This window comes from Mytilus californianus, unplaced genomic scaffold (genome assembly GCF_021869535.1).
Source record: "Mytilus californianus isolate M0D057914Y unplaced genomic scaffold, xbMytCali1.0.p SCAF_14, whole genome shotgun sequence".
In the NCBI taxonomy this organism is placed as follows: Eukaryota; Metazoa; Mollusca; class Bivalvia; order Mytilida; family Mytilidae; genus Mytilus; species Mytilus californianus.
The window spans coordinates 4373644-4386473 of record NW_026262626.1 but is presented as its reverse complement, the minus strand read 5'-3'; the positions used below and the strand labels follow the sequence as shown (position 1 = coordinate 4386473).

Genomic DNA, 12830 nt, shown 5'->3' with positions numbered 1-12830 from the left:
TGCCCCTGAAATGTCAAATATTAGTAAAATAAGTTTTTCGCTTATATCTTTTTAAAAAACTAAAGCAGTTAGAGCAAATCTGGTTTTGATCAGCAGGTCTATTACCTGCATGATTTTCAGAAAAATCTTAACAACCCATTTTCAAGTTATTGCCCTTTACAAATTTTGCAGTTTTGGATCATTTTCTTGAAAACAGATAAAAAATTTAAACAGTGAAAATAACCAGAACAATAAGATCTACAAATAAGTCGACTAGACAGAAATCATCAAATGTCCCCTTGTAGGAGTTATTGCCTTTAAATGATGACTTTTTTTTACCCATTTTGCATTTGGTTTTTTTTAGGAAAAACTACAGTTGATTAAGAGAATCTTTCGACAGTAAACATTTTCACTAAATGAAGTAAATAAAACATAGTCATGTACATTTCTGACAAACATATAAACACTATAAGGATAACAATGTAAAAACTGAAAATCTGAAGCCCTCTATACCTAGAATAAGATCTAAACTTAGATAAGGCAGCAAATAATGTTATGTATGTTTGACATAATTATTACATCAATGTCATGCACAAAGGAATTCAAAATTCTATAATTCTGTTTTGACCAAATAAAAAAATATGTACATGTAATAGAAAACCACTTATATGTAGTTGAAACTGATCTTCTTCAAGCATTAAGTTAAAATCACTGTTTCCCTACTATGTTATCATTAATTTATTTACTCAAAACACCTTATAATTCAAGCTTTATATCAGCTTCTAGCAAGTGTAAGACTTAAATTGTCTGTCCTTCAGACTTGTGTATATTCTTTGTTTAGTTATAAATGATATAAAAACATTGTTGCTAGACACGAATAAGGCAAAAATTTCTTCCTGGACAAAATTTGTGTTCATTATGGCAAGATTTTATATTGTCAAATTATCTGAATGCATGTGGGTTTTCACAAATTGCAGATCTTTCATAGAAATCTTCAGAAAGGGAAAGGTAAAAATTTTGACAATTTAATCCTAGGTGTAGAGTAATATGTCTAATGGCACACCTTGTGAGCTAGCACGCTCAAGAATCTGACTCAGCGTGTGAGACTTTTACAAACCAGGATATATTCATATCTCAATAAAATGTTATCCTGAATATACATGTAATATTTGCCACTGGAAATTAAGCATCCATTTATCAAGAAACAAGATGACCGCCATTGCACAATCTTTATTTTTATAAGGAAATCAATCATCATTCATTGTAATTGTTGACACGTTTATCAAGCCACAATCAATCATAACAGATTAAGTATTATGTATATATGCCATTCAGTAGTAAATAAATATGATATACAGCAGCAAACGACAATGGTGACCTTCAGCTGTTTTCTGCTCTTTGATCGGGTTGTTGTCTCTTTGACACATTCCCCATTTCCATTCTCAATTTTAATCACTGAATTACAGGCTCCTGACTTGGGACAGGCACAAACAGGATGTGGCAGGGTTAACCACATGTATGCTTTGGATTTTCAATAAATTCTGTAGCAGCAGTTGCCATGCTATTGTTGCAAGTTGATTCCGCCCTTAAATGCCAAGCTGCTATTTATTGTGCTTATTTAAAGTTTGGTCATAGAGGAAATAATGATTTGATTACCAGGTCCTGATAACTAAGTGCCTTTTTGCTCTATTCAATAATGAATTGAATATTTTTGGTACATTTTCAAATTAGATCATAAAATAAATATTGATTCAAATACCCAAATGTTGCTAGACACCTGTCAAACCTTCATTAAACGTGCTTGTATATATGTCGATATTATTGAGTGAAGGGCAAGGTCTTGTGCATTGTCAATGTAAGAAAGAAAATCGTAAATCTGGTAGGTGTAAATGTAGAAGAATGGAAGTTTTGTGCAACTCTAGGTGCCACATGTCTCTGTCTTGTAGCTACAAGTAAACAAAACTGGTTTCTAAAATGATGAAAATGTAGTATTTTATGCAAGCTGTAAATAATGCACTTTTCTTTTGCTTTTGATTATTGTTCTTTATTATTTAATAAATTTCAAATATATATTCAGCTTTATTTTCAAATTCTGTACAAGTTAAAACCATTTTTAAGCAATATTTCGTACATGTATAAAATGTACGAGGTAATTTTGTACATGTTGTAACTTGTATTTTTGCATTGTTCAAGTTATAACATGTACAAAATCGCAATTTGTACACGACAAATATACAAAGGTTAAACCTCAAATGATATCGTGTATATGTATAATTCGCATTATATCAACTGCTTGATAAGACAACTATGTATGGACAATTCACTTGGCAGCCCAACGTGTAATCTATTCACGCTTATTGACTTACGAATCAAGAGGAAATACTATACAATTATAGGTCTGTTTTGTATCCTTTGAAATTTCAAAGAAGGGAGCTGCCATTTGATTTTTATGGGGGTGGGGCTAGGATGAAAAATTTTGTCCTGCATTTTTTTTAGTCGTAATCTCTGTCCTGCCTTTTATTTTTCACTCTATTCGGTCCTGCCTTTTTTTTAACTCACCGGGGCCCAAAGGGCCCCATGTGAGCTTATGCCAACACTTGGCGTCCGTCGTCTGTCGTCGTAAACTATTTCAAAAATCTTCTCCTCTGAAACTACTGGGCCAATTACCTTCAAACTTTAACTAAATGTTCCTTAGGGTATCTAGTTTATAAATTGTATCCGAAGTTTTGATCCATCGACAAACATGGCCGCCGTGGCTAAAAATAGAACATAGGGGTCAAATGCAGTTTTTGGCTTATATCTCAAAAACTAGAGCTTTTAGAGCAAATCTGACAGGGGGTAAAATTGTTCAATTGGTCAAGATCTATCAGCTCTGAAATTTTCAGACGAATCAAACAACCCATTGTTGGGTTGCTGCCACCGAATTGGTAGTTTTAACAAAATTTTGCAGTTTTTTGTTATAATTTTGAATATTATTAGAGATATATATAAACTGTAAGCAGCAATAATGTTCAGCAAAGTAAGATCTACAAAAAAGTTAATATGACCATAATTGTCAATTGACCTCTTAAGGAGTTATTGCCCTTTAAAGACAATTTTACACAATTTGTTCATCAAGTTTGCTAACATTTAAAAATCTTCTCCTCTGAAACTACTGGGCCAATTACCTTCAAACTTTAACTAAATGTTCCTTATGGTATCTTGTTTATAAATTGTATCCGAAGTTTGTATCCATCGACAAACATGGCCGCCATGGCTAAAAATAGAACATAAGGGTCAAATGCAGTTTTTGGCTTATATCTCAAAAACTAAATCTTATAGAGCAAATGTGACATGGGGTAAAATTGTTTAATTGGTCAAGATCTATCGGCCCTGAAATTATCAGACGAATCGAACAACCCATTGTTGGGTTACTGCCACCGAATTGGTAGTTTTAACAAAATTTTGCAGAATTTTGTTATTATTTTGAATATTATTATAGATATATATAAACTGTAAGCAGCAATAATGTTTAGCAAAGTAAGATCTACAAAAAAGTTAAATGACCAAAATTGTCAATTGACCCCTTAAGGAGTTATTGCCCTTTAAAGACAATGTTACACAATTTGTTCATCAAGTTTGGTAACATTTAAAAATCTTCTCCTCTGAAATACAGGTGAGCGATTTAGGCTCTTGAGAGCCTCTTGTTTTAGTTTATCCTGACTTTTTTTTACATAAATTGTCATCCTGCCTTTTTTTTTGCAAAGTGTCTCATCCTGCCTTTTTTTTTTACTCAAAACTCCTGTCCTGCCTATTTTTTTCAAATTTCATCCTAGCCCCCCCCCCCCTAAAAATCAAATGGTAGCTCCCTAAAGATGAAGAACTGAATCCTCCTTCACTCTACTGGATACAATTATTTCTTATGTGTCCTACCGTTATATTTCTAGGTCATTTATTCTATGAGCAATTAAAAATCTAGAGCTTCAAAGCTACTGTGGGGCTGCTTACTGTGAGCGGTATGATGCAGGGGTCTGTTGAGTGTATTTAATATAATTTAAGCCCTCTGCTTGTACAGCAGTATACATGCAAGATTTGACTTCTCAATCCTTTACACACGTATTTACCGGTCTAAGCATGAACAGTTAGTTCAAACATTTTTTTTTCGTAAAGTATATCCTGTTTTAGGAAATGGGCAAATTATACTTTGTGAAAACCACTCAGATTCGAATACGATTGTCTGAGCTTAGCATCACGATCATCGGCTTTTCTTTTTAAAAGACAACATGGAGTCATTTTTAACAGAAGTCACAATGCCTATTGGAACCAAGTATGCTCCTCCTTTCACCAACTGTATATGAGGCAGACTTCGAAAGAAGAATGAAAATGACCGAATGAAAATAAGCTACCATCATACATGTTTTCTAGCTGTGTTGAAGACCCATTGGTGGCCTTGGACTGTTTTCTGCTCTTTGGTCGGGTTGTTGTCTCTTTGACACATTCCCCGTTTCCATTCTCAATTTTATTTACAATAAATTCAAGTTTTTCTATATAGATAATGTCTTCTCACTGACAAGTGTGGCTATGTTGATCAAATGTATCTCTTGAATTTGAAAGTTACTATAACTATATTCAGTTTCAATTGGCCCTAAGTTTGTAATAATTTTTCAATGGATTGTCGCGTAATAACTCGAATATTCTCTGATGAATTTACTTGAATTTACCGATTTATCATCCCAGAGTTATGGGACTATAAATGTCTTATTAAAGGCAAACAAAAAAAGTCGCACACTAGCTAAAATAAGTTTGGGTCAATTGCCTCAAACTTTTGATTTCGATTTTTTTGTACGAAATGAATTTCCAGAGTTATGGGGCTTTAACCGTCACATATATCAGTTGTTTTGCAGGGTCATTTTTGTCGAGCCTGCGACATTTGTCGCAAAAGCGAGACATAGCGATCCTACATTCCGTCGTCGTCGTCTGCGGCGGCGTCCACCAATATTCACTCTGTGGTTAAAGTTTTTGAAATTTTAATAACTTTCTTAAACTATCCTGGATTTCTACCAAACTTGTACAGAAGCTTGTTTATGATCATAAGATAGTATCCAGAAGTAAATTTTGTTAAAAACAAATCCTGTTTATCCGTATTTTACTCATAAATGGACTTAGTTTTTCTGCCAGTTAACATTACATTCAGTCTGTAGTTAAATTTTTTCAAATTTTGATAACTTTCTTAAACTATCCTGGATTTGTACCAACCTTGGACAGAAGCTTGTTTATAATCATAAGTTAGTAACCAGAAGTAAATTTTGTAAAAAAAAATCCTGTTTATCCAATTTTACTCATAAATGGACTTAGTTTTTCTGCCAGTTAACATAACATTCACTCTGTGGTTAAAGTTTTTCAAATTTTAATAACTTTCTTAAACTATCCTGGATTTGTACCATACTTGGACAGAAGCTTGTTTATGATCAAAAGATAGTATTCAAAAGTATATTTTGTTAAAAAAAAATCCTGTTTATCCGTATTTTACTTATAAATGGACTTAGTTTTTCTGCCAGTTAACATTACATTCACTCTGTGGTTAGACTTTCTTAAACTATCCTAGATTTGTACCAAATTTGGACAAAAGCTTGTTTATGATCAAAAGCTAGTATCAAGAAGGAAATTTTGTAAAAAAAAAAATTCCTGTTTTTCCGTATGTTACTTATAAATGGACTTAGTTTTTCTTCCAGCTAACATTACATACAGTCTGCAGTTAAAGTTTTTGAAACATTTATTTGATTAATAAACTATTAGATTAATAAACCATCCTGGATTCTTACCAAACTTGAACAGAAGCTTCTTACATTCAAAAGATAGTATCTAGAGGAAAATGTTTAATAATTATTTCCCCATTTTTGTTGAGCCTGCGACTAATAGCAAAAGTAGGCGAGACACTGGGTTCCGCGGAACCCTTACGAATTTTTAAAGTTTGGTTCATTGATATGTTTTGAAGTTTAGTGTGACGCCCATTTTCATTGAACTTGTACACATTTTGTTTTTTGGATTTTCTCGCTGTGTTGAAGACCCATTGGTGGCCGTCGGCTGTTTTCTGCTGTTTGGTCAGGTTGTTGTCTAATTGACACATTCCCCATTTCCATCTCATTTTTTCATACGAATATCATAACTTGTGCTCATGGCCATCTACTGTTTTTTTTTTTTTTTTTTATTTATATTCATTTGAAAATCTGTGACGACTATACTACATTTGTGTGAGAAAGCTTACCACTGTTTTAGCAAATCTATCAGAGTTATCACCCTTTAGTCAACAACCATATTTGTTTTTATTTGGGAATGAATTTGAAAACTGATTAATTGTGTTTGGATTATTGTCCATTGGCAAATATTTCATGCACACTCGGGTTTAGAAATTAAAATTAAACTCTACATTTAATGAAAATAAAAAGAACTGAAAATATTCTAATGTGAGATGCAACTTTTAACGTCTCTTCCAAACGTGAATAAATCTTAACGGAAAATACTTTATTTTGAAAGCTGTTATTATATTTCTTAGTATGTTCGGTACAACAAGCGTGTCATGCGACAAAACAGACATGTCCGGTTGTTCGTTGTTGTTTGTCTTCGTGCGTTTTTTTTTCAGGTGTCGGTGTTAATGGGTGAGTGGTATGGTCTATTGTACTGTCCAATGTTTTTGGTAATTCCTGTTGTCTTTTTATGCTTTATTTGATAAAGAGAACGTTTCGCTATTTTGAGGAGTTCAGCGTAAAATCGAAATGTTTTATTTAACAGCTATCTGAAATATAGAGATTGACTGTTTCAATGTATGAGTCTGTTGCTATTGACCAATTTGTTTTTTTTCTTAATTTTCTTTAATTTGCATTATGAGTAGACAAAATCCCGAGGCCGCTTTGATAGAAGTATTGTGTTTTCAAATAAGCTGGCATGGATTTATTTTTTGCATTTGAAGTTTGTTATTGAAAAAAAGTGTACGGCGACAATGTCTAATTTGTCTGGTTAAAATTAGGTTCGTATGACCAGGGGACATTTAACTTAAACGTCAAACACGTTCTGTTTTCAGTTTTAAAAGTCGTGGTCTCCTAAATTGATCTATGATCAAAGACAGTAACGAAGTGTGACTAGCTCCGCTCTTATAGATCAGGGCTTGTGTTTTAGAAGATGAAAGGCCAACCACTTAAGATTTGCTTTTTCTTTTCAGTTTTGAAGAAAATTGAAATTAAAATTTTCAAAAGATGAAAAAGATTAAATAAAAGTGTCTTGCTTATAAAGGTACGTTTTAATGTGAAGAACACTCAAAATATTTAATACCACAGAAATAAAACTTAATACTGTGGAAAACTCTACAAACTAGGCGTCAAAATTATTTTAAGTAAAGCTAAGTAAATATTTGTATTGACATTATTAATTAATAAATATTTAAAGTTTTACTAAATCTGCTTAAACCTTCTTGACTTTCCTCTTTCAAAGATTAACTTGAATATTTTAATTGCAATTTATGTCATTTTTGATCCCTTCAATCGAGATAAAGATCTTGAACAGTCACATCCTTTGATATTAACTGCACGCATCGGTGTAAGTTAGAGATCAAAGTAACACCTGTATGGTAACTGACAGTCGAAAATACAATAACGTCAGAACTTTAACATCTGTAGGATTTTCTATAATACCACATTTGCAAACTATTATAAAAAAATGCTGTTTTTAAGGGAATGACCATTTAACTCTTAAGGGGGAGGGTGTATGGTTATTTTCTAAAAATAAATTCTTATTCCCAACTTTGAAGTAAGACATATTTTGATCACGGAGAATGGAAAAAGAAATTTTGTTAAATGGTCGTTCCCTAAGAAAAAAATTATGGAAAAACGATTACTAGAAGAAACTAAAAAATCAAATTAATAAAACAAAAACAACAATAAACCAAGCAAATAAAATTAAATCAAACAAATATATGTATATAAACAAATAAATAGAATAATAAAAAAAAACAGACCTTCATTATTAAAGAGAATGCATTGTTTACATCCTCGTCTTTTGGTCTTTGGAGAATAGTCGTTATTTTTATACTTAATAATAAGGTTCTCATAAATTTATACAGTTAATAAGGAATCTAGGATTGAACTATTTGAAAATATAATACATTTGTCCTCTTGCTATCGGATTTTGATAAATCGATACTCCAGAGGCATTTTCATGACGAACATCACTTATTTCCCAAAATTGTAAATTACATGCAGCTTTATATTTTCTGTTTGTATATATAATTTGTGTTGGTTAACAGTTAAACTTTGTTATTTTTTAACAGATTATACAGACATCCTTTGGATACCTGTCCCATGCTTTGACTAGCTAATTACAGAGAAAGATGCTCTTTCATTATAGTAATATTGGTTTCGTGGTCAACCGAACAAAGAAGCAAATTCAAATTCAAATTCATTGCATTTAGTACACAATCTAATAGATAAGACGCGAATATAGAACCAAAACACTGTTAATCCCGAAAAGGGCGATATAGAGAATTGGGGTAATTTCTTTTAGGTCAAAAGATGTAATTTCCAAAAATTAAGTACTAGTATATAAAAGTGCAGGTAGAAATATGTAAGCAAATGAAATTCTACATTTTTTTTTTAAATTGGAGCAAATGCAGATCGCCCCTGCATTCGTACACCTAAAATCTGTTTATTTTTAATCATAAAGTTGAAACCTACCCTTGCTGATAGTCAGTGACATCTAGGCTTTTGATGTAAGGATTGTTAATAAGCCGATGCCTCATTTATTTTATACTAATTTTAGAGATAACTAAATAAAAATGCTGGTTCGCAATTATCAGAATAAGAATTTCATATTGGCAGCATGACATTTACAAACACAACACGCTACACTATGATTTTGTAAAACATTTTCACATTGAAATGAAATTTTAAATGTACATATAATTATAAACCTACATATATTTCTTTATCTTATATGAATCATGTACATTTTATTTCAGACAGAACCAGAAATATAAAATCGTTATAATTCCCTAAATATTTCAGGACAGACATATTTTCATTAGTAAATAACCAAACAAATTTTGCCCCATTTGAGAGATCTGAAAATGTATTTATGCTCGAAAATTAATATTTAAAACTCATGACTAGAAAATTAAAAGGTTAGAAGTAAATGTATACGGGTGAATATTAAAAAAAGAAAATTGTAATTTGATAACCTGGTATTTGACCATATTTGAGAGATTCGGAATTCGCTTTTTGTGAAAAATGACTATAGTTTCACAAAGAAAATTTTAATGAAAGCTAATTTTTTAAATTTTGAAAGAAATATTTTTAGATTAGATGATCATTAAAAATGCTAAATTAATATCTTAACGAAAATAAATGAGTTGTATGTAATACGAAAGATTTAAGAAAAGCAGAAAACAATGATTGATACGGTAAAGGTAGAAAATTGAAGAGAATTGAAGTACAAACACAGATCATGTCTTGTTCTGATGTGAGTAACATAAAGATCTACACATTTGTTGTCCTACAAATTGTTTTGGTATTTATAACACGTGTTATCGTAAATTCCAATGATGGTGGTGTCAGTAAGAGCTATCTAAATACACCACAGTTAAATTTGTCTTATGAAAATGGAATGATATGTTTATAAAACGCGTGTAATATATAACAACTGTATCCCCACTTCAAATATATTTGGTGCTTATACTGTTTACATTTTAATGTAATATGTCTTTGTATCAACCAAGGACCCAAAGCATGAGAAAATGAACATTGTTTGTATAGTATTAATTGCTTATGTTTCGACGACAACACAGTGATGTTATTATAATCTTAATTTTATATTTATTCCAAATTTTTCAAATACATTTCTCGAACCGCAAACCACCTGATGATAGATCATTACTAAGTTATGAACACTTTAGTCTTAATAAATCATTTGTGCGTGTTGTTTTGTAATTGTGGTAATACTATAAGCTTAACAGACTACCATCAAAAGTGGTCGCGCGAGCTAGCTACAAATTACTACGTAGTTATCTGACGAACTCTTGACAGTTTACTACTAATTACCCAAGATAAGGGAAATGAACATTTCTGATCACAAACATGAAAGAAGAAGATAAGAGGAACGTCGTACTTTAACAAAGAGGGGTTAAATGGATTACCCCGATAAAATAGATACGTTTGGTAAAGATCACCTGATTGGCATTGTTTTGTATATCACGATATACTATACTGTTGAATATACCGGGATTAAACACTTGTAAACCATTGAAACTAGTAAATTGCCGTTTTTAATAAAATATATGATGCATTGAAACATATTTTGGAAACGTTTTTTTCAGTATATAAATTAAAAATTCTCTTTTCTTCAAACTTCAAAGAATGTACAATATTCCTGTCTATGCATTTGTATTACTTTGAATTTGTCAACGTTTGGCAACTTCAAAGCAAATGCACTCTTGTTGGTACAATGCATACATTTTTATGACAGTTTACATGTACGTGCATATTACATAGATAAACAATTAACGCACAGAATTGATAAATGTACAACATGGAGAGAAATACAGGTTATTTGTTTTTATCAATTTCAATAGCAATAGTCATAAAAAAAAATCCCCAGCCGCATTCTCCTTACTACAATTGTTTGAATCGAACTAAATGACTACCTTTATTTCATTCAAAATATTAGATAATGCGAGTTAAATACATGTACCTGTAGCCACTGCGACCTATACTGGAAATCATAACATAGTAATTGAAATAAACACTTTTTATTTGGTGTGTTCGAATAGCTTTTCTGGATTTACCTAAACTTGGAACATTCAAAGCCAAAACAATGAAAGTCAAGGATGTATAATTAGTACAGGAGCTATATAACATAAACTTCGGAGTCATAAAAAGAACAGCCTAAGTCATCTAAGGTCAACTTTGCCTGAGAGAGATGGAACCTTTGACTCTTAAAAATTTATAAATTTATCAACGGAAATTTTAAGTTATAAGTGGCGAAGCACTGACTACAGGGCTTATGGTATCCTCGGCGGCTAACAGTCCACCAGCGGTATCGACAAAGTACTAGAAAATGAAATAAACAATGTATAAATGTCATACGCCTGAAACGCTTTTCTGAATTTACCTTCAACAATGACCACTCATAAACAATAGGAAGGCACACACACTTCACCAGCTGATTTATTTCAGGAATCACACATTTCTTCGTAGAAAAACCTTTATGCAATTTAGCAGGAACTCTCATGTCAAAATGTAATTATTGTTTCATGTTTCAACTTCTGAAATTTGATACATCGATTATTGGTATTTGTATATTTTGAATTATATATGGCCATGGCCAGAAACAGTGCTAGACTTCACCTTTCAGAGATACACTGAAAGTTGTCAAATATGTTTCTAACCGTACTGGTTTTCCACATGTTCAATACAAATTGTTATGGCAAGTCTGAAAAACCTTGTTCTTTAAAATATCATTTAATCAACCAGATTGAAAGGAACTTGGTGGAACTGAAGTCTTTGCATGTTCAAACACCCGAGAATAGCGGTAAGATAGTTTTAAAACAAAGTGAAGAATACATACTAATATGGTTGTGGTCGCTCTCAATCTAAAAATAATGTTAATTATACTCTAAAATGATCTTCTCAGGACATCAAGCTGAAACGTATATCAGATGGGGAAAGTCCAGTTGCCCACAGGAAGCAACACTGGTTTATGATGGTAATTTTATTTTTTTAAGTTAATTGAAAACACATATTTCACAAATTATATTGTTTTTCTTCTATGATCATAATACTTGTAGTTCTTTCATTTATATATTCACCACTAGGATAACGAGATTAATTCAATAATTTAAGAACAGGCAGTTTCTGCATTTTTGTTTTATTTCATTTAATAATAATAATAATAATAATAATGATAATGAAAATAATAATAATAATAATAATAATAATAATAATAATAATAATAATAATAAATAAAAATAATAATAAAAATAAAAATAATTATAATAATAATAATAATAATAATAATCGATAACAAATGCACTAATTCTTATATATATTACATGAAGTATTATATATAAAATCTATTTCGGTATCAAATAAGTTGTACTAATTACATTTTGTTCCATTTATTTTTACTTCTACTATAATCTTGTATTGGTATAATTTTTTGCAGGTTATGCTGCCGGTAATGATTATAGAATTGCAGGGTCAGGTTCAAATTTCCTGTGCCTACCAAAGACTCCGGATTGGAAAGAATATACAAGCGGAGCGAATCAAGGATCAGGTCGTATATTTGGCGTTGAATATGAAGTATTAAATCATAAACCTTATCCAAAGAGTTTTCACAATCAAGACATGCCATGTGCTATGTGTTTAACAGCTAAATCTACTGTTCTGATGGTTCCAGGAAAACTAACATGTCATGAAAGCTGGCATAAAGAATTTTCGGGTTATTTGATGTCGGCAATGAGCAATTAAAATCCGTACAACGTCGGAATACATATGCGTAGACGAGAAGTTAGAGTCCGTTCCAGGTAGCAACGCTGATCATGATAAATCCATCGTTTACCCAGCAGAAGCTGTTTGTGGTAATTTAAAATGTCCACCATATGTTGGTGGTAGAGAACTTACATGTGTTGTCTGCTCCAAGTAAATGTAATAATGCAAATAAAATATGAAAATGATCTAAAAAAAATCTGTCGTATGAATATTTTCTATGTCCTCTCACTAAACAATTCAAAGTTTAGTGACTATGTGTTGATCATATCATCCCATCGATGACGAAACCATATCTTGACTTACAGCTAGAAATTGACAAATTTGTTCGGTCGACATCTG

General features: G+C 31.5%; 1 long non-coding RNA gene across 1 annotated transcript; it reads left to right on the top strand.

Moving 5' to 3' along the window:
* Window positions 1-11332: 11332 nt before the first annotated feature.
* Window positions 11333-12612, top strand: LOC127724063 (uncharacterized). The gene is made up of 3 exons (XR_007992313.1): window positions 11333-11532; window positions 11635-11706; window positions 12166-12612. It is a non-coding gene; the product is annotated as an uncharacterized LOC127724063 (long non-coding RNA).
* The last annotated feature ends 218 nt before the right edge of the window (window positions 12613-12830 follow it).